At 35.0% G+C, this 23,975-nt stretch overlaps 1 protein-coding gene across 7 annotated transcripts in view; it reads right to left on the minus strand.

The window, feature by feature from the left end:
- The window catches only part of LOC120624924 (brain tumor protein), a 190,648-nt gene that overhangs the window by 33,868 nt on the left and 132,805 nt on the right, over positions 1–23,975 (minus strand). The window contains exon 5 of one of the 7 annotated variants that reach the window (XM_039891740.1): positions 14,184–14,243. The exons of 5 other annotated variants lie outside the window; for them this stretch is intronic. The gene's annotated coding sequence lies outside the window, so the exon portion shown is untranslated. Of the gene's footprint in view, positions 1–14,117; positions 14,244–23,975 lie in introns of those variants that run through there. One more of the 7 variants, XR_005658784.1, reaches the window with a different exon arrangement.

Here is a 23,975-nt window from a genome sequence, read left to right on the forward strand (position 1 = left end):
GGGGTTTAGTGCATAATAATTCGCCCCCAGAGCAATATCCCGCCGGGGGTGAACGCATCTGCAAGTGATTGCCCGGAGTGGTGTTACGTTTAAACGCGTTTAGGGAAGTTAAAGGCTTTGTACACATTAGTAAATTTCGCAATGTAATCATATCCTACGGAATTGGTTATGTGCATCTAAATTGAACCAGATATGTTAAAAATAACAACTTATCTACCAGCACTGGAGCGAAGAAGTAGTTGTGTTATTTCAAACAATACTGAAGCCAAAAAAGCAGTAGGCGATGGTAGTATGCATATATACAAAATGAAAAGTTTCTTACAAAAAAAAAGTATCTTTTCTAATAAGATTCTTAAGAATTTAAGGAAAATTAGGATACCGTTGTATCATCCTATGTCTTTCGTTCTAGAACCACTGGCAAGTTTGGGCACTTCATACATGCACAAATGCACTGCTTACCCCTACAATTTTAATACAATTCGTATAGGAGTTCTTTATAATTATCCTGTTCAATGATACAAGCAAAGCCCTACGGTATTACAAGTTATTTACAGTTCCAGTGTAGTCTTACCTTAAAGCTGTCATGTGCAAATACTGCAAGTGGCATAATTAAGTAGGCATTAAACCAAATTAAGTTACTAAACAATTATCCATCTAATATACCTGCATTTTCTTTGTAATACCAGTGTATATTCCACATGAAATGATTTTTTATGATTTTTTTTTTAATTAAGGTGAAAAAAAAATTGTTCAAATCAATAATTCAATGTTATTGTAAGTTTATAAACTTCTAACTTTTCGTATCGTAATCGTAATCGTAAATCATAATTACCGCCAAAGAAGTGTATGTGCGTACATGAATACACACAAGCAATCAACCATTGGCTTATTTATTTTAAAACTGGGCAAATGCCTTTTCTTGCCCTATCTTGCCTATTCCTGTAGAAAGAGGTTTTAACAATTATTTTATATTTCTAATAAGGATATTACTCAAAATGGTTGGCAATTTTTTGTCTTAATTTATGCATCTTTACTATTTGTCAACCGATCGTGTTTAGCATAGCATGGCATTCACATTTTACAATATACAAGAAATCACAAGCTAATAAACGAAAAAGCATTAATTAACAGCTGTATTAAAGAGTGTTTTAATTAATTAACGCTTATAATCCGATTTCGATACCGATCGCCCGATCACAATTGCATAGACCCCGTCCTGTCGTAATCCCTTAGCGTTTTATTGGCTCTCGGCCCTGAAACTTCTGAATTCCTTGCGACAATCCGATTTGGGTTAGCCCTCTGATTGCGAAAGCCTCAATTGTCTTTTATTGGACCTTGACTGGAACTTTCCGTGCCAATTTCGTATCAACTTGTTTTGTAAAAACCTATCAATAATATATGAACTTAATCTATCCCTACCATCAAAGCCAAATAAAAACTCTTTGTTCAATTAAAACATAGACCTACAGTATCAGGTCCCAATTAATGGTTTAAATGTAGACAGTTAATATTTAATTCTTTTAAGAGAAAGTGTGTCTGTTTTTTTATTTGTTTTTGTTACCTATTCGCGAATTCACAGCTAAACAGATCTTGAGAGAATTTAAGCATAGAGATAGCTTGAATCCTGGAGATAGACATAGGCTTATTACGTAAAAGATAAACAGTTCCCGCGGGTATTTACGAAGATTGTGGTGACGGCATATTGAATAGCGAAGTGAATAAGGGAATACTACGGAGAAGGGGTAGCAGCGATCACTAAATTTTCTGAACCAGCGTGGTTCATATGGACAAAGGGGAGGGCCCTTGGAAGGTCATGATGAATATATATAAATATACTACGACAATACACACATCACCATCTAGTCCCAAAGTAAGCGTAGCTTGTGTTATGGGTACTAAGATGATGACTAATTTTTATGAATAATATACATAAATACTTATAATATATAGATAAACACCCAGACGCTGAAAACATTCATGTTCATCACACATATATTGTCCAGTTGTGGGAATCGAACCTCGGCCTTGGACTCAGAAAGCAGAGTCGGTGCCCACTGCGCCAATCGGCCGTCAATATAGTTATATATAGTGAGGTGATGGTGATAACTGATAAGAGATAAGCATAGGCGTTTTTTTTAACAAAAATGCTTTAAGTGGCTGTTTTAGTAATACAAACAAACAATAAGAGAACACAGGCACTCATAAAAACAGCGTTTACCACCCTTTTACCATAGTTTGATGAAAGTACTATATACTGGGGGGTATAAATTCATTCCGACCTTTTGAAAGGGAAACAGTAGTATGGCCGATCGTAAACCAAAAAGTAAATTAACTGATTACATTGAATACGAGACTCGGACGGGTTTAAGGGTGAATGGATTGAATAAAAATGTTAAACTTCTACATTTATAAAATGTTAATGTTCTTTTGTTATAAGAGAGAATTAAAAAAGCGAGTGCACAGTGTTATCTTTTCACGGTCATATAATTCCTTTTCGTAAAATCAACTACAAAAGTCACTACAAACTAAAAATACTTGATGTTTTTGTAAGGAATTTTAAAGCACATATGCCTTTACGTTAGGTTAAGATAAGAAACAAATTTATAACCTCTATTTTGCCTTCTTAAGATTGGGGAGACAGGAAATCCTCTTTTAGCGGACTTCCCAATTATAATATCTAATTGTAGGTCAACTTCCAGCCTAAAGTTTTAACCATGTGTCAGTCAGTCAGTCAGCATTTGTCTGGTCTCCCGGATAGCAACAATCAAGTGCAATGTTATTTGTTGATCACTAATTTCTCCAAAGTTACGTGTGCTATACAACTTGATATCATTTTTTCACAAATTTCATACCTATTGGTACGTAATCAAATGAAAATAGCGTCAGTTGGGGTTCTGCTCCCTATCTTCGATGACCACTTATGTGGGTCCCCCGCGTATAGTAGTGAGCGCTTTTGAATTTATGATTTCAGAATTTTCATTATTTTGGATGTTCTGAGGCTTCGGCTGAGGCTAGTTACCATCCTAACGACAAAGAACTGTTGTTAAGCGATTTAGCATTCGATAATAACCTACACTATTTAGGTAGTTAGTATAATAAATAATTCATTTTAAATAAAGAAAAAAAGGAAATAGGTTAATTTTGTTGCAAAAATATACATCACTTTGTACGTCTTGTTTGCTTACAAGTAACAACGAATCAAGTTATCAACGGTAACGAAAAACCGACGGTAAATCAAAAAGCAAACCTGCACAATAGAAAAGGAGAGCATTATGAAAATCGCTCTGGGAAAATCAATTGGCGATACTCAAGAAATTGTGCCCAATCAATCATTTTACATCATCCATCAACACGTTGAACGTTCAACAAGTAAAAACAAAACGGTTACGCAGCCGACTCGCTGGCACCCTTTTAGTGATTGTGTCCCTTTGTTAACCCTCGACGGTAATAGAGGGGTGTTAAGAGTTCAACCCCGGTGCGTCTGTCTGAGTCAGTGTATTTTTTAAATCGCTATATCAGAAAAACTCATTTCTCAATATTAATGCCATTAAGCTTTATCAATTTGTTATCAGATCTAGATCAGAATACAGTTGTAACCATCCCTCCTATTCCCGCGGGGGTCGGACGAGTCGACAAAAAAAATATGTCGGAGAACCTTTTAATGTACACCTCCAAGATACCTGAATCAATTTTTTTCAAGATCGGTTACAGCAGTTATGACCTAAAAAATATAAAACTTATTTTCTAAATCCAATTGGAAATCTTTTTTTGGTATAAAATAAATAAATAAATATACTACGACAGTGCACACATCGTTATCTAGCCCCAAAGTAAGCGTAGCTTGTGATATGGGTACGAAACGTGTACGTAAGTTTTTGTGAATAACATACATAAATACTTATAATATAGATAAACACCGGGTCACTGAAAAACATGTTGACCACGCAAAACATGTTCCAGTTGTGGGGATAGAACCCACTGTCGCTGCCCACTGCGCCAATCGGTCTTAAAAATAATTCAATGTCCACCTGCAAGGATGCAAGATATCTCTGTCACAAATTTTGTCAAGATTGATGCGGAACGCAGACCGTAACAAATAAACAGACACACTTTCGCATTTATGATATTAGCAATGAAAGAAAAACGGTTCTCGTAGCCGACTCACTGGCACCCACCCTTCAAACGATCGTGGTCTTTTGTTATCCCTTGATCGAAATAGAGGGGTGTTATAAGTTTAACCCTTTTACCTGTCTGTGTATTTTTAGTATAGCTTCCTAACCTGTTTTGCAGTAACGTCGCAAATCTCTAAATCTTTCTCTCCTTTTAGATAATCAAATTCTACAAGTTCAATGTACCTATATCCCAGTCTATCATCTACTTCGTCTAGGTTCGTCTAATGGTTTCACAATATGCAATGCAAAGCTACAAAAAAACTTTTATGATAACGTTACTAACCAACAAGACAAAATTTCTGTGATTTCAATATACACTCAGTGAAAAATCTGTAGTCTTAAATTTCATGATCATCAACAACCTATAAAATTCCAATGCTGGACTATTAACCTTCCCCAGCGGAAGGGTTTGTCCCTAATCCAACAGAGGACGCTGCTGCTATTCTCCCATCGTCGCTTCATTCGAAACCCACTGGAAAAGAAAGTACCACTGATCTGCCGGCAACAGCGGTCTTTACTTTTAGTAAAGGCGAAAGAACGCTTAAATATAAAATATATGAATTATGGTCAACTACGAAATTACAAATCAAATTAAAAACTCGAAAACAAATGAAATGATAGAGAAATACGTAATTCTGGTTCCGGTAAAATCTATCGGTAGCGCCAAAAACGTTGATACCCAATCAATCATTCCAGATCATCAATCAACGCGATCAACAAGTAAAAACAAAACTTTTATCGCAGCCCTGACGAGGTAGCAACACCCTTTTCGTATTTGCGTGAATGTGTGTATTCTCTTTGTGTTGGTGTGCCTGATTGTTTATACGGCGTAAGGTTACCTATACACGGGGGGGCGTATTTAGGTCTTTAATTTTATATTTTAACTAAGATATTGTATATGTGATAAGCTATACTCTATGTTATAGGTAATAGTAGCCTTAGTACGATATTAGCTCGCTCGCAATCTCTGAATTCAAAAATGGAAAATCTGGAAATTGCATTTTATTTGCATTGTGTTATAAGGTCGAATTAGTCTAAAATTCTTTAGCTCACCCTTTAAGGATTTTCACGACGACTCTAAAATGAGTGACAGTAGTTAACCTTACTATGAAGATACAACGTTTTATCCTCGAAAACGACTCCTCGGTTTCAAGCTAGCAAATCTTCCTTATCTTACCTAGATACTTATTTACCATAGTACAAAATTTGCTTTAATTTTTTTATTACTATTCAAGATTCAGCTTTACGGGAAGTTATTATTATAGTTATTATTTTCTTTTATACATAAAAGAAAATAATAATTCTAATGCAACTGCATTATTCTAATTAAATCTTGTGACGTGTAGAAATGTATGTGTAATTATAAGATCGCTGTTTAATTAACAAATGCTGAAGATAACAATCTTTTACAGACACAAAGTTTTCAATTTTTAAGAGTAATAACCTCCCAATTTGCAAAAATTACAAAATAATTTCTGCACGAAGTTTGAAACGTATCATCATCGACACGCGTCCCAATAACCCCTCGTGTGTAGCCGGTTTAAGCTATCCATGTGTGCAAGCCAGGATTTAGGGATGTCACAATTTTTTAAACCGGTTTCGGTTTTTGTATTATTGTGGTCGAATTTTATATTATTATTGCACACAAAATATGGTTAAATTGTGGTATTTCAATCGTGATCTGAATAAAAACAACTGAAACTAGAAATAGCCGAAATATCGCTACATCTGAAGCCTTAGCACAACGTCACAAATGTTAACCGGAATCGAAATACCAACGTTACTTTATTATCAAGTGCCAACGGGTGGCAACCCTATCGTTATACGGCAGATGTAGTGAGGTTGCAGCTGTCATTCCCCCGAGCGATATATTGTATTTTATTGTATATAATACGGCACGCGCCTTGCTTTCTCTAAATTATGCATTATTATTACGCTTTTTAGTGTCCGATGCAGTTGCTATGTCGATCGATGTGCTGTTGAGTTGGGGTGCGCGATAGGTGTACCATTTTTGATTACTATCGCTCAGTTCCAATTATTAACATTTTTTCTTTGTAAATTGAGGTGTTAAATAAACCATTTAAATTTCTATTATGACATTATTTTATTCGTATTTTATTCTCATAATCAGCCAAAAATTGGTTACCTAGTAAATAATTTTCAAGACTTTATGACACACAAACAGACTTGACGTTTCAAAAGTTCTTAAAAAGGCTTACTTGAAAAAAAAGAAAGTTTGATTTTGAATTTGAAATAGATACGTTAGTGAAAAACATTAGTTTGAAATCTTTACTAAAGATTAGTGCCTTTATAAAGTCATCATAAAAATACGCAGTGACAACCAAAACACCAGCTGTCTATTCATTTGAAGTCCTTGATCATCATCATCTCTTGAGGATGCTGTGGTGCCGGAGCGAGAGGATCTTAATCAGAACCATTTTATCTAATTTAAGGTGTCTCAAAGGAACTTGTGCAATATAAAAACTTTGTTTCAAATATAGAATCACATTCAATCCATTCGAATAGAAAAGAAAACATCAAAATATAATATATTTAATTGAGGACTTTTTGTTCTTTTCATTGAAAACGCCACATATTTATTTTCATCGTTTTGTAATGCTAATTCCGAAAACAAAACGCTATTACTAATCAAAACACATTTTCATTTCATGTCGATAGCGTATTACCAAAAAGGCCATTACGTCTGATTGGATCACGAAGGGACGAATCAGAAATGTCTATATCACAACCTTTCATACAGGGACCGTTATTTTTACAATACAAGTATAAGAAAAATGAGACCGCGAAAAATAAATATAATAGGCTTCACTTTTCAAGATTCATAGGCGATTTATTTATGCGCCTAGTAGGCAGAAACACGTAAAAAAACAGTATCGTTACCGCGTAAGTGCATCGAGTCAAAACGAAATTCCGAAAGCTCCAAGAGCCCAGCGGATCGATTGTCAAAGAATGACAGCGATCAAATGACTATAACAATTACTGATTGGCTAAGACTATTCTACTAAAAAATAGGTAGCTTACTCAATTCTTCAAGTCTTATTTTCAAAGGTAAACCAGAAATTCAAAACGTAAGTACACGATTAGGGGTATGGGTGTGATACACTGCCATAAACCTAACCACTTCAATCTTGGACTTCGTTACAATCGACAATCGTAACTTTTTTTTTCTTCCTCTACAAGTTAGCCCTTGACTGTAATCTCACCTGGTGGTAAATTGATGATGCAGTCTAAGATGGTAGCGGGCTAACCTGTTAGGGAGTATGGTAATCATATCCCTAATCGGTTTCTACGCGAAATCGCACCGAAACACTAAATCGCTAAGCGGCGGCAAGATTGCAGTAAAGCCATTTACTTACAGTGAAATAAAAATGGCATGTCAATTTTTTTTTTTCTGTGACACATCACGACATATATAATTATCCCCTACTTTTAAGCAAAAAGTAAATTTTACCACAAGTACCCAAAGACAATAGTCTAAAAAGAGTTGACTCTTTTGATTTATATCCGTATTTAAATCGTAGAGCTATTCAGTTTATCATAATTACTGTACGAAAATAAATAGCTATTGGACAGACCAGTCTAAAATTAGCCCTCAATTCACACAAGGAAAAGTACCTTATATACTCAAATGACACATGCGGGGGTGGCGTCGTCGCACCCTTACTATCTAGTTACAATCGATATCGCCAAATGGACGCCCGTGTCAACATCTACGTTAGGCGTAGAGGCCGACAATTTGACAAAATGATTACGTTAAATCAATGTTCGAAATAGGAACTTTTATGTCCCCGAAAAAGCTTCTCATCAAATATCAATTGTCTCATAAGGTGGTCGCACACTGCCGCACATCCCCGCAAGTGGCGTATGGGCACGTAAACGTTTTCCATCTGTGGAAAACGCACGTGACTACATCAAAACGTGTCGAGAGTTTAGCGTGCCCAATGACCTTGGGGCTGTATAGACACAATCGCTTGATGTGATGGGCTTGTTATTAGGATTCAAAAAATATTGTGATTGGATACTATAGTCAGAAATAAATAAAAGTACTAAGATGTCGAATGGCCAAAATTAGTACTCAATTTACACCAGAAAAAGTAATATAAAGAAATATGAGTAATCACATGCTAGGGTAGCGACATCAACGCACCTTTTTTATTAAGTTACAATCGATATCGCCAAATGGACGCCTGTCTCGATAACTAAGTAATATAGCCGTAGAGACCGGCAATTTGACAAATCAATTACTGCAAACCAATGTTTGAAATCTGAACTTCTCTGGGTCTTAATAGCGTCCAATCGAAAATCAATCATTACGTAAGTCGATCGCACATTGCCTAGTCGCATGAGCCGCAAGAGGCAAGCAAAATATTTTTCTTACACAATTTATGATCGAGCCATTTGTTCCGATGCCACCTCTCCGGATCCCGAATTCCTAACATGTAACCTCATTAATTTTGGAAACGGCCATGGATACTGCAGTTACTTCTAAACCATGCAGTCAGAGAGGGGTTCAGAACCATGCACTATGATTATAGCAAGCTCATCCACCAGAATGTCTTATCTACTAAAACCAGGAACTGCACAGACTTCTCATAGCTCATAGGTCTTCAATCCCAAAAACCACTATCTAGCATATTATATTACATTCTACAGACCTGTAGTGTTGGAGCATATTACTATTAGTCATTACATTTCGTTTTATAATCTTAATTAAAGTATTTCGTTTTCCTTTCACGGTATTCCCTTTCAAAGGGAAGTTTAAGTGGGAAACGTAGGTACAAGGTCAAATGAAATAAGTGGGAAACATAGTTGTAAGTGAATGTGCAGATTCTTCGACATATACATATACCAACTGTTATCCATCACACACCATGCGACCATAAATCAAGTATGATAGCAGTCCATCGCAAAAGCAAACAGCAGAAACAAAAGAATTCACGATTTACGCAGTCTATTAATAAACGTCATCTTAATTTATAAAAGCCGAGTTAAATCGCGCGATATAAATCGTGTAATTCCCGCGCGCCGCCATTTTGAACCCGAGCTGTCATTCCGGGCGGCGTTTTTGACGTTTTATTGTGCGTTCCGTTGCGCGTAACGTGCGATTTGCGAGATAAGCCGGCCCTTTTGTTAAGGATTGTTCCGTTTTACGCTTTGATATACATTTTTGCTTAGTCAGCCATCAAGAAAAACTCAACTCCGCCGAAATTGGTCCGCTTTTGAGGAATGAGTTACTTGATTTAATAAAGTAATTGTTTGTTTGAGAAATTATTTGAAGAGCAACTCTGAATTATTTATAGGAAGAACTGTAAGGTTTATTTATAAAGACAAGGATATCTCTGTTTTTATTTTATGCTTAAAAAAGAGATAACAACTATGCCATTAGGCATTAGCGTAGATGTATTGGAACTTTTTTGAGAACTGTAAATAGTAAAACTGTTCATAAAGGTATTGCGATAGCAAATCAATCGATTTATTTGTTTTGGTTACTCTACGTTAATTTAGTCGTACCGTCGTCGACAAAAGTACCTTATGGGGTATCGAACTATCCTCGTGCATAAGAGGTGAACATTTTTACCACTGCACCATAGGGCGCCTATCACAAAAACTATTAACTCAGCATTGCATCTACATAACAATGGCACCCGAAAAGATAGAATCTAACAAATAAAGGATTACTATTAGTCATACCCTGGTAATCTATCTTTTGTCTTTCTCCTCTCTTTCACACTTGAGTGAAGGTGCATAAAAGTGAAAGAGATGCAACAACGTGTGACAGAGAGGTGAATATAGGGTGAGTTACCCTAACCCTGTCACGTGCCAGACAGGACAAAGGTTTCGACTAAATGGGAATTACTGTAGGGGACTGAGCATTCGGTTATAGGTAAATAAAAGATTAAGCGCAGTTTTATTAAGAGGGAGAGGGGGTATTGTAACGGTCTATTGCAGAGGGCGCCACATGTTGATGTCTGTATTGTTCTGTCGTTTGTATGCGGGATTACCAGCAGATGCCCTCGACATTGTCTGTATTAAAAATCCGTATTCAAATGCTTGAAACATATATTGGATAATAAAACAATTTACTTTTTAAATACATGCAGAAAATGTATTGGGAACCGTCTGATGTAAACTTTTATTGGGGAAAGAAGAAAATGTATCTTTACAAAAAAAACGCCAAAAATATTTCGTTCATAGCTCAAGAATTGAACCACAATACTTTTACTTCTAATAATAAATAACTAGTTAAGTTATTTCAAGAAGGCCTATTTTGCAAGATCTTTTTAATTTTTTTTTGTAGAAACATTTTGATGCTTGTTGTAACGGAAGAATGCAGATTCTAGTTAAAAGATGCCGAAGTATCCTAGCACTTGCTCTTGAAGGGTCAACGATTTACAATCATCATCATCATCAACACATTACCAGTCCACTACAGGCAACGGGTCTCCTTTCAGAATGTGAACGAAGGGTTTAGGCCGTAGTTTACCACGCTGGCCAAGTGCGGATTGGTAGACTACACGGGCCCTTAAGAAACGTTATGGAGAGAACTCTCAAGCATGCAAATTTATCTCAGGAATTATCTCTTCAGTCTTGTGTGCAGTTGTAAACAACGCAATTTGGTTCCAAAAATCTTTGTCATTGGGAAACTCGCGTGTTATAGTAGCATCGCTTTAATAATTATCTTCTAAGATATTGTCCAAACTGCCTACAAATTAATGTTGTAAAAGCATATAGGCAGCCCTGCTAGGCATTGGAATATACCAGGCTAAGTTTATTGAGGGCTTCTTGTTAGAACAGGGCGCGTTTGAAACCCTTGTAGCTTAAGTTTTAAGTTAACAAACATATCCCCTTCTTCAGTATATCAGAAAAATAAATAAGTTTACAAATGCCTCTTCGCATAAAGAATTGTTTAACAACAAACGTTTACAGGTGCCTATATCAATAAAGTGTTCTACACTAGTGCGATGTGACAATGCAAATAGTTAATGATCTGGTTTTGTTAAATCGTTTTTTGTATAATTATTATGATAGAAATAATAACAAAGGTTATCTATTTTTTATTCATTGAAGTAATTAGTTTCACAGTTTAAATATTAATAAATTTTAACGCGACTCGTACCGCATTTATAAATTTCAATTAATATTATCAGATTTATTTATTATCAATAAATAGTAACATAACAAATCCCACTGATACCTGAATATCAAACATACATATAATTCCAAAATCATTTATGCGGTAATATTTCAGTAATTCCAATGATGTACTACATAAATTATTTAGAATTGATATGATTAATTACTTTTCAAAACCTATTTCGCGTAATATAGAGTTATTCTGATCAAATGTTTCTGAATACATTTATCTAAACAACAAGCGATTTTAGGTACAACTAAAATTTAACATGAATTTGAAACAGATTAAGCTCTGTTAATTAGAGTTGTGCAGTTGTGTTGATAACAATTATTGTAGTCAGGATTTAGGTAGCTAGTTACACACGCTAGTTAGCTAGTTTCGGTATCATATCCGCCATATTGAATTTTTCAATATGGCGGATATGATACCGAAATGTCAAAGCCTATGACACCCATATCTCTAAAAGCCAAAGACAAACAATTAAGTCCCTTTGAAATTTATTTATTTATAAGTAACTAAAAAAATGTTATCAAAAGGGAAGACTTTTTTAAGATTGAAAAATGGCATCACTGTCACGAGAATTATAAACAAGACGTATACAATGAAACATTTCATTACATTTACATGCGCGTAATCGTAAACAACATCGGGCTACACCTCCCTTGGGGCTCCGTACAATCTCGTCTTCAATCAAAACACACGAAAATAGCACCTATTGCAATGCAACAAGGTCCCACCTTCGGAGATACGTCCCGAAAACGTGATTTGAGTACGTAATTCCATCTTGAATATGGATTTGGCGGCAGAATTGCGTTTGCAAGGGGAATTCGTATAACTAACTAATACCGGAAATGCATCAAAAGTACCAGTGGTTTAAGTGGCTACAAGACTAATAAATATCTTTAAAATATAACATAATAAAATTCTTCAGAAATATTACTTCACCTAAATAAATATACATAGTAACACGACGTTTAAGAGTTTGTATGTTTAGCGCGCTAATCCGTTACGCTAGCCAAACAATTATTGTGGAAAGCTAGCGAAAGGCACAATATAAATGAACGGAATGGTTTAAATTTACAAAACTAATAAGGTAAAATAGAATAGATGTTTGTGTGAACGCCATATTAAATTAGGAATTCACTTGCAACGTATTTCGTTTATATTCGCAGACTACTATTACGCTTCTTACAAGAAACATCGGGAGCTGGAAGGATCGAGTGCAAAAGGAAAATACCGCATTTTAACGATACTAGCTACGAAAAGTTAAAGATTAATGTTTCAAATGTTGCCAGAAATTATACCTTAAGTAACAGCTTCTGCCGCTCATACTCGTTGAGTTAATCACTATAATTTCAGAGCAAAATGAACCTAAGTTACCCTGTTTTCAAGTTAATCCGTCCACAGTCCTACAGCCAGCACTCCTAGCGGAACACTTACAAAAACCGTAAATTACAGAATAAAAAATTATTGAATTTACTGAGTTTCAGATCCATTTAACTTTGAAGTTTTACTAATATCGATACTTCAATTTGTACTACATATACTAAAATCACAAGCGTGCCAATCTCAGACTGAGAATACTGTATTAGTCCAGTTTGAACCACAATACAACCCCAGTAAAGTCGAATTAGAAACGGTTAATCTATTTAACCAGTTAAATTAACGAAATTAAAACTCCTTACAATATATTTGCTGGTGGTTCTTTTATTTTCACTAAAGTCCCTCTTACTTGCCCTGCAGCGTTCAACCGGGTAAAGGAATATAACTCAAAATACTATCGTAGTACCCCCGACATATATCTAGATGGCTATCATACATAGCGATTGAAAGTAGGCAAGCTAAACCAGTAAATAAACTACCTTCAACTCCGTGAATAGAAAGGATAAAAAGATTCAGCGTCGTATTATCGGTGAGGGCATTAATTTTCTGCCTACTCAAATTCTGATGTGTGGTGCAAGATATACGCTGTGAAGTGTGAGGAAAATCAATCTGACAATCATTATGTATCGATTACAAAACTTCAGGCCGATTGGCAAACAAACAGCAGATAAATCAGTGTAAGTAGGTTAATTGAAAAAAAAAATTGAAATCTCTATTATTAGTTTTTTTAACCGCCTAAATGTAAAGTCTACATTAGACATTATTACGTTTTAAACTTCATTAAAGGCAAGAAACGTTCAGTTACTATGAAGTTAACTTTGTTTATATAAATATATCGTAACCGTAATTTTTACCGAATCTATATATTATATTATTGATCAAATACACAGTGATTTCGGTTTATTTGTTTGTGAGATACAAAAGACGTGTATTAATTGCATGTTTCACTTTGTTGCCTTTTTCTGAGTTAGGTTACCCGAAATTAAATAGTTTTCTGCAAAGCACAGTCATTAGGAGATAAAATAAAGACGATGCGATATGATCAAAGAATTTTTTTATTAGTATTTCCTTCCGCGTTAGCTCATGACTTATACCAAAAAATAAATTCTTTTACCAGCCACGCCGTGTCGGCGACAGAGGCTGCCGAGCCTTTCTGCTTAACCTGTCTTTAACATATTGAATATTGGGGACTTTTACGAAAAACGCCTCGTAATTCCACCTAAAATATGTTTCTTCACACAATCAATGGAAACGTGTTTCCACCTAAAGAAATATTCCCTTTACATTCACATCACCTTCGTTGAAGATTTTCTGTAGAACTACATGTACTCAATATGAATATACTGTGCCTATATCAATTTAATAAATCTATAAGCTTTTTAAGGACCGAGACACGAAGCAAATTAAGTCAATTACCATGCTAGTTTGCCACTTGCTGTATTCTACCCTTGTAATTTTGTTTTAATACGTACGATCAAACCATTGGTCTCTCTAAGTTGTATATCTTGGCCACGAGAGGTTCACCTACTTACCTGTAAATAAAAAAATATACAGTTAGAAATTGCAAATGATTTTGATAATAATCTTAATATAAGTTTAATAAATAGAGTTCATGTATATATACAAAAACCATGAGTTATGAGATTTTAATATTTTATATTTGAACATTATTTATTTACAAGTTCATATTATGGCAGTTATATGAAACTCATACCCCTTTTCGGTTTTTACGCGAGATCTTAGCGAAAATTAAATATCTTAGTTTAAACGTTTTGGTCGTTATCGTAGTAACTAGCCACGACAGAAGCCTCCCACCAGACAAAGTATGTATTTTTAAGTTATTAACTTAAAATTTATATGATATGAAAATAAAAAACGAATACTGTATAAACCAAGATAATTTCTTAATTGAATGATTAAAAATATGCCAAAATTAAAACAAGCCTGACATCGAGTTTGGAGCAGACATGTAGTGCCATCCTCGCATAATGTGGGATAAGACCAATGAGAAGGATTTCGAGTTTTCTGCAACGACGAAGGTATCTGCAATCTTGATAATACACCTAGTTAAAAGGTGTAGGGCACTTCAACTTTATTACTAGTAAAAGCCCTCCGCCTAAAGTCGGACTTCGTGGAAATTGGCACTAAATAGTGAGGCGTATTCCAAGCCTCTGGCAAAGAGCCAAGAGCATCCGTCTATATCTTTACACTTTAGAAGAAAACGTAAAAAGAACGCCAATAGGCGGAAAAATTCTTATCGGCAACGGAACGTGAAATGTTTAAATAGAGAACATCATTTCTTTGAACATGTGCGACGCAAAAGCTTGGTCTATATGAATACGTGAAAAGGCATTGGAAAACTTGAAATCACTAAATTAAGACGACGTTGTTGACTTTCAGTTTGCGAAATTTTCAAGATGAAATATTCGAAATCGCAGATAAGATAGGTTTTAAAGCTCCATCCCTTTGGACTTAATACATAAGTTAGAATTTTATTAATACGTACGTAGGCAGGCATTGAAAACTTGAATGCACAAAATTTGTGTCGCTTAAATATGACATTCCAGTCTGCCGTTTTAAGGTCAGGGGAGTTGAATTTTTTTTTAAAACAATATTAAAAAAAATCTATTCAGTTATTCCGCTAGATTGAATGTTAATATTACAAGTTGATATCTATAGAGTGTACTTGACTTTTGGCTTTGCCTAGACGGATTTATATCTCGTGTTAAACTGTTAACACAAGATATAAAGCTGTCTCATTTTAACACTAAACTAATTCTGAGAAAAGTAGTTTATATATTATGCTCTCTAGATCGAAACCTAAGTTTCTGGTAAATCATGAAAATCGTAGGTGGATTAAAAGTGTTGCTATAAAATGTAATCCGATATACAAAAAATAAACATCCAAAAGTGGTTGGAACTGAAGATTTAAAAATAAGTTAAACTAAATAAAATACGTCAGTAAGGTTCTATTGGGAATGTCGCCGCTTTGTTACCGTCGACAAACAGCCTAAAACGTTGTGAATGTATCCAATATTCCCGAAAGAGGAACGATAAAGAATCGGTCCATGGCTTAGGGAGGCGTTATTGCGATCTCGCGATTGTTTGCCGATTATTGAGCATTACGATTCCCAACAGATTACTATCGGATTCTTTCCGATATTTCTCGATAATGAAAGTATTTTAGGCATTTGCGTTCTAACTTATTGCGTTATCACTTTTTTGTTATAATTTTTAATAATATAAAAATAAAAAAATATGAAAGGAGAAATAAAGCTAAATAAGCAAACAAGAGTGAAAAAGCTCAAAATAAAATATAAAGAGAGTCCAACAATATAGAGAAAGATGTAAAGATCACTTTGTACGTCGTGGCTGTTAAACGTAAGATAAAAGAGAACATGTAAAAAGAAAAAGATTCGCCTGGAAAAGTGGAAACGGCAAGTCCAATGTTTTTAAAGTGCAATTTCTGAGCACTTTGTGCCGTTTAGACAAACCAGAGTAAAAAGGAAATGGGAAGCGGTTGAAATAGTAGCACTGGAGGCAATAGGTGGAGGAACTTAGGTGAAATCACAAACTTGTTGATGTTGAACACCGTTTTGATAAAACGAGTAATTTGGAGTAAAAAAATTATCATTCTGTATAAAAATAGCATTAAGTTATTTAGATGAACTCAGATATTTTATAACCTAATTGAAAATATTCGACTTACAAACCAAACTTACCATCGTGCGTATCTTTTCTATTGAAAAAACTAATTTAGGCTTAGATGCGTTTCGAAATTTGTGTACAGCGGAATTTGCACCAACGTTAAGAGGCACAATTCTAAATGTAGATATTTCCGATTGTAGCCATTGTAGGCCCTACATGTTTTCACTTTTACGGCAGCTTTTTTCTTTTGGATTCATAAAAAGCATTTTATGAGTTAAAATAAAGACGAGACCAACTAACCAGGCGTAGTATGGATATGCTAATGTATTCTAAGTAATATAATAGTTTTTTACCTATCTTATGTATAACAATGTTGTAAACGGTCTCAATTTTGTCAGACTTTAATGTGCCTTCAAAAGAAATACAAATAACGAATTGCTCGCCTTCCAAAAAGGGTCTCATTAGGTCTTTTATCAATACCAGACGAGACGAACGCTCAAACGTAAAATACACAGATCTCACAAAGAATACATAGAGCGTGATCAAACGAATATAAAAGAGCTTGTCTCATGTAAATAGGTTGTAAAAAACAAAACGTAATAGACTGCTCGGATTCAATGTACCAGCACAGCTTTTTATTAGATTTCGCCTCATTCGACGCGGCACCTGCGTTATGGCCTTATGGGGAGACGATTGAAAGGGAAATCTGGGACAGGTAGCAATTGACAATATTTCTATATTTCAGAAAAGGTCTTTGTTTTGCAAATACATCATTTTCATCAGAAAACAAAGTAGTTGTAGACATTTTTTTTACTAAAACATCAATGACGAAAAAGCAAATCTTAATCTCAGACACAGACAAAACAGAGCTACGGGAGTTTGTTTAAGTCGTAAGTTTTATAACTTATATAAGTTTTATAATTTTATTAGTAGTTGCAAGTTTATTTTGTTGGGTACAAAGAGCTTCAGCGAATAGCGATCAGTTCGCACATTATAATATCGCGTTTGTGACCTAAAAACATGGCAAACAGCACAGGGCGATTCTATAAATGGCCGCTAGTTCAACAAGTGCGTCCCAATTGTTTACCACCCGCGGCGCCGCGCCTTATATGCTCAAGAATTTCGAAAAACGATCTATTTTACGGATCGTGTTAGGTATTAGAATGACTTTTGGTAATAAATAATTCAAAATAATGAAAAATGATTTGAGCCAGCTACACCACTCTATGGCTGGTATTAATTCCCGTTCCCATTAATATTTAGGGATAAAAAGTATACAAGGCTAACAGTGAAGGGGTAGTAAATATATGGGATATAGAGTCATCTTAAAAATATCAAACTATTGTTCCATAACTTTTTGCTGGTTTAAATATTAGCTGTCCAAAGATGTCATACAAAATACGCAATGATAACAACTAACTGCGTATTTATTATGATCATTTGTCTGGCGCTACACATATAAGTAAACTAATGGAAACAGGTTCCCACAATGTAGGTGAGCTCTTATTTTTCATTGACATATTTTGACGATTGACAGCATATCTATCTCATTTTAATTATCAAAACATAAAATAAACATTTTAATGCTTTAATTGATGTCCATATAATGTGCAAGGTCCACGGTGCTCGTTGTAAGAAACGTACCTAATTTAAAATGACTGACTACGAGCAGTCCAATTTTCCACAGATAAACTTTATGCTGCCTACCTAGTACTAATACACCGGAAGGTGTGGCGAATGCTTAATATGTACCTATTTGTAGGTCAATGGCCATACTGGTAGGTTTTACGCAATGGAAGCTTATATAGATTATGTATGTAAGTTCAAACTACAACAGTTTAACGAAATTGGAGGTACAATGAAAATAGTCGTTTTAAATACCTACTACTGCGTTAGTAATAAGCTCTTAGTGTCCCGGATTTACTCAATTTACTCAGGAATTTAAGAAAAATAATAACAGACTTCATCAAAGAAGTATTACAAGAAGTTAGACAAGAGTTGCGTAAGTTGATGCAAATATTCTCGAAGGCATACAACATAACAGTTACCCAGACTGGCAATCGTAGAGTAAATGTAATTTCTGAGTAAATAGACTTAATGCAGGAATGATTATAAGTATTAAAAAGAGATAAAAAAGATCCATTTTACTCTATTCGTATTTCCGTACTGCACACGATTATAATTGTAACCAGTAGCGAGCAAATGTGATACTAAACTTATTTTAAGAGTATAGTACCTGTAGTATCGTTGAATTATAAGTGTTATATATAGTGTTTATATATAAATTTAAATTTAATTTAAATTTAAATATACTACGACAATACACACATCGCCATCTAGCCCCAAAGTAAGCCTAGCTTGTGTTATGGGTACTAAGATAGCTGTTGAATATTTTTATGAATATAATACATAAATACTTATAATATACATATAAACACCCAGACACTGAAAAACATTCATGCTCATCACACAAACATTTTCCAGTTGTGGGAATCGAACCCACGGCCTTGGACTCAGAAAGCAGGCTCGCTGCAACCTGCGACAATCGGCCGTCAATATATATATATATAGGGATTATAAAGACAAAGTGCATTGTATCATATTCCACTTGATCGGAGTCGCAAATTCAGTGCTACTAATATCCGATCTCTTTGGCGTAGTGCTGATGATTTACACTCTATAGAGGCCCTATAAATTAAGTTTATTTCTCCATAAAAAATTACAGAACCCCGCTAACGTGGTCGCGACGTTAGTTTACTTGTAAACTTACACTAAGGGTTACAGGTACCTTGTATAACTTTGATGTCGTAAACAAAGTTTGTATTGTGGAAACTTGATTCGTATTTTATTATATTATGTTTTCGTATACCCCAAAGTTGCCAAGTTCGAGTCACGTTCGCATAAAACAGGTTTAAGTAGAACTTATGGGGAAGATAAAAGATATTTCGAGGTGAAATAACGCCAATAATTTGTTGAGTTCGCGAGTGTCTTTGTTTTGTGTCTGAGTGGCTTGAAAACGAACTATATATTAAGCTTGCTATGAATCTAGCTCGGCATTTAAGACAAGTATTTATGTGTATTATATTCATAAAAAAATATTCATCACCTATCTCAGTACCCATAACACAAGCTACGCTTACTTTGGGGCTAGATGGCGATGTGTGTATTGTCGTAGTATATTTATTATTATTATTATTATTATTATTATTTTTTGAGAATTTTAATAAAAATAGGTGTCTATCAGTAACTTTTCCCTTAAATATGATTGTCATTAAAATACTGTTAACATTATCTTAAGTATAATCAAAATAATGCATGATGTATATACTTTTTCCAGAATAAAACCAACAGCTGTTTTTTTTGTGCCTACAAAATTACAAACATAAAGCTTCCGGAATTATTTCTATGAACTTTAAAACCATTTTTGAATAAATAACCTGCAGTTTAATACTTAAATCTGAATTTTAAAGCTAAATTTAAGACGTGAAAATTTATAGGCAAAAATAAAAGATCTCTTCAATAATTTTAAAAAGCTTTTTAAAAATATACCTACTAAAGATAAGTATTCAATTGGATTTAAAAAAAAATGCTGAAGTTAGTAACTGGGTAAATTTATCCGAGCATAAAACCCGGTTTTCAATGCGACTGCGGATCGGAACCAACAAATTAAATCTAATGCTCGATGGAGCTCAAGGCGAGTAAATGGTGCTGAAAACCTATCCACACACATTGGAACCAATATTGGAAATGTTGGCATATTAGATGGATCTGGAGCGAGGATTATCTCTAGAATCGATTGTATGTCACAAAATCTTAGTTTAGCTGTCAGCCCATTAACCCGCATTGAAGTAGCGCGGCGGCTCTAAAATCCTCTTCTAACAGACGAGCCTTTTTCCCGGCTGTGGCACTTTACTGAGAATGACTGTAATCCAGCTTTTAAAGCTTAATGTGACTGTCCTCCTTGATCCTGCGGCCTTCTCGACTACGGAACAAAATTCCAGAAGACCTTAGTACCAGCGGTGAGTTAGGCTATCGTCCAGAAGCCTCCAAGAGCAAGTTAAGCCGTCGGTTCTGATTATAATAGCACTGGGGCATACTGCCATTATCTTTAAGGCCTGCCATTACCCGCGTCTGACCAGAGCGGAGGTCTAAGCTCCAAATTTCTGCCTAAAAAGAGGAGTCTGTGCTCGAGCTGTGGGACATTGATACGCTGAGGATAATTATAACGAGCCTTTTAGCGAACTTTTAAAATTTTAATCAAAAGAAGCATATAACATTGAAGTATTACATTCACACAGAACACCAACTCGGTTCCCGAAAGAGAGAGAAATTAATGAACTTCACACAAACGCTCCGACATCCGTGCCCAGTTTAAATAGAAACGTGTTTGTATCGAGAACTAAAATTCTTCCTTATTATTTCTCAAAAGTCCACTAGAAAGAGACGCGGATGGGCAGATCAATGATTAATGGTGTTTGGCGGAAAGTCGCCGACGACGGTTTACGAAGCACGATTTGAATATTGGCCGCCATGTCTTATCTTTGATCTGTGACTAACGCGAGCGTCAGATTTTGTTGAAAATTATTGTTGTCGCCACATTCTTATTATATTATTGCGTATGGACAGGGTCATTGAACAAACCACCGACTTATTAGATTTTAGAGGAATGTGCAGCGTCTAAATAAACTCATGTGAGGTTCAGGATGCGAAGAATACTAATTTTAGTAGTTTGTGTAGTAAAAAAATAAAAATAATTGGTCAAAAATGTGAAAAAATCCTATAATATACGTGAAATATCCTTGTATTGCCGACGAGACAGTATGATTTAAATGTACTGGAAGAATACAATAAGCGGCCCCCAATCTGTCAATGAGTAAGAAAAAATACTACGGCTCACTGTAGTAGTTCATGGGCATTCCGATTGATGGCGCTAATTTTTATGTCGGTCGGATTAATGTAAAATATTTGTTCGCTATTTATTTATATCGATGTTTTGGTTATCACCCGGTTTCATATGAAAATTAAGTTATTGTGTTGTGTTGTGATGGTGATAATTTTTAAAAACCTATTTATAAAAGTTACGGGTTTCGAATGAAAGTCCTTTCCCTACGCAAATCATATACAAAGAGTAGTGGCCTAAAATATAGCCTACAAAACTAACTAGACTAAGTCAAATAATATTTTATTTAAATAAGCACATTTGATACGAACATCACATAAAAATATGAACATCGCATTAGGATGATAGCTTCATTTGTACACTTAAAATAAATGTATTGACACAAACGTAAAATAATTCTTCCATATAGTTACTCAATCCACTTTCGAGACAAAAAAAAGTTCGATTCTCCTGGGGATCATACGTTTTTATTTATATAATAATTCTTTTATTCTTTACTACACATTTTGTGAGGGCAAACAAAGTTATAATACACTTAGCAACTTTGCCAATTTAGTTACGACGCACAACAAAAGCAATCAAACTGTATAAAATTCATATTTCGGCCTTTGTTTTTGAAGTCGGCACAATTTTACAAGAATAAATAAATATACATAAAATCTCACATGTATTATGTGAGATTTTTTTATGATGAAAAGTGTAGCGAAAGAATAATATAGAAATTAGAAGACACGCTGAACTACGTTCCAATTAAAGAACGCTTTAAGTAAAAGTAAATCACGTCAAAAATAAGTAACGCTTTAGCAAATAATCCGAAGTGGCAATTCAGGAAAAAGTTTTTTTTGATATTTCAGCCTTTCATTTGGGGTTTTCCTATTAATTTTACACACCTGTATTATGGCAAACAAAGTTAAGCTTATATTAGAAATTAATATTTTATTAAAATTATAAATAAAAAATTAATAACCAAAACAAAGTTTCACAGCGCCCTCTGGCGTGCTACACATCTACAACCCACTTCGGCTGCACTTTCAGGGGGTCGAGTTCATGTCTCAGCACCTTGAACTGTTTCTAAGTTATGTGCATTGTGAGCTATTTGAATATCTCTTGCTTTAACGGTGAAGAGAAACATCGTGAGGAAACCTACAGCCGGAGAGTTCTCCATTAGGTATGTTCTCAAAGGCGTGTGGAGACTACCAATCCGCATTGGGCCAGCGTGGTGGACTAGGGCCTAAACCCTTCTCAATGTGGGAAAAGACCCATGCCCAGTAGAGGGCCGGTAATGAGTTGACTAATTTGTTTCGTTAGTTGCAGTCGTTTAAAAGTAAATAGTTTCCACTTGCCAACCCTGTATAAAGTACCTAATCCGGAGTCGACAGGCCCATTTGGGACTTTGTCGCTCTGATTACATCGACTATCTACATTGCGCTGAAGCTTTAATAAGTCGAAGGCGAAGCGAGGCGCTGCTAGGTAAGTGACAATTTATCTCTGCACTTCCAACGTTTGCCTGAATTAAGTAATAAAGGTTATAACTTATTTTCAACAGTTGGGACTTAATGACAATCTGGCGCTGATATGAATATTATTTTTTTACCCCCGGACGCAAAAAGAACTTTTAATTTGGATGCTAAATAATCTACCTTCTAAAATTAATGTTCTTTCGTTCTTAGGCGTTAATATTAAATAAGAAAGATTTTTACGAGAAAAGATACCTATGAGGGTGGAACAGCGGTTCCTGCGACTCATTTGATGTCTAAGTGGAGGCCAACGCTGCGTTTACCAGTGAAGAGGCCATTCGAATACCTAGGGATCCCATAGTCTATCGTTTCTCCGTGCTATGTCCCGCCTAGACGTAAATCGATGACGATAAATCCGGTTCTTCTACGCAACATTTGTCATCTGACCACTAAAAGATACTCCGAAAATGCCTCGCCTGCTGAGTGATCCTGAGCTTTTATATCAGGCCAATAAATACTCAACAGGATCCCCGTTAATACTTTATTATCCATTAATCCTTTAATTAAATCTCTGGAAATCAAAGAAAACGTGTTTAACAGCTGTTTTATCCCGCCTTCAAAGGACCAAAGTAAGTTTCGTTTCGTAAAGCGATGGTTTCACCCAAGTTGGGGAGATACGGGCCTCAATTAAAATCTAAACAACACGATCGACCGTGCCCTGTAGGAATTGAGCTTATAATTTGGATGAAAGGTTTAAACCAAATTTCTTAAGAGTTTTTTTAACTATAAAGTAAGCCTTCTTAGATCACGAACCGAGAATTCTGTACCTTGCTTAAAAATTATGATTGTATTCGTAAAATTATAAGACTGTCAGAAAAATATATAAAACGAAAACAATACACCTTGAATTTTGAGTAGCAAACTAAGCTTTTTAGTAAGCTAATTTTACCGCACATTTCTAAAAAAAAAAAACATTAATACAGAAGAAAACTAGGGAAAGCCTAACCACTCGACTTAAGCAAACATATATTATCTATTATGGCTACACAAGTGGTATAAATAACTGTACAAGGATTTAAGGATACACGCACACAAATAGAATTTATTGAATTAGGTAATTAGTTACTAAATTAAACAAAAATTTATTGTAATTTAAGGCGGCCCACACTCGTCGACACCAAATCCCAAGAAATATGACTCAAGAAAGACGTTAAAGAAACTTGAATCTTTTTTTTTTAACTTTATAAACTCCATTCGGG

The sequence above is a fragment of the Pararge aegeria genome, chromosome 7 (genome assembly GCF_905163445.1).
Source record: "Pararge aegeria chromosome 7, ilParAegt1.1, whole genome shotgun sequence".
Classification (NCBI taxonomy): domain Eukaryota; kingdom Metazoa; phylum Arthropoda; class Insecta; order Lepidoptera; family Nymphalidae; genus Pararge; species Pararge aegeria.